Below are 312 nucleotides of genomic sequence, written 5' to 3' on the forward strand. Positions count from 1 at the left end.
ATTGTCTCACTGGAAGTCAGATTTTGATTAGGCCTTGTGCCTTGGGGCCTTGTGCCTGGGTTATTGTCTCACTGGAAGTCAGATTTTGATTAGGCCTTGTGCCTGGGTTAATGTCTCACTGGAAGTCAGATTTTGATTAGGCCTTGTGCCTGGGTTATTGTCTCACTGGAAGTCAGATTTTGATTAGGCCTTGTGCCTGGGTTATTGTCTCACTGGAAGTCAGATTTTGATTAGGCCTTGTGCCTGGGTTATTGTCTCACTGGAAGTCAGATTTTGATTAGGCCTTGTGCCTGGGTTATTGTCTCACTGGAA

This window comes from Oncorhynchus keta, chromosome 19 (genome assembly GCF_023373465.1).
Source record: "Oncorhynchus keta strain PuntledgeMale-10-30-2019 chromosome 19, Oket_V2, whole genome shotgun sequence".
NCBI lineage: Eukaryota > Metazoa > Chordata > Actinopteri > Salmoniformes > Salmonidae > Oncorhynchus > Oncorhynchus keta.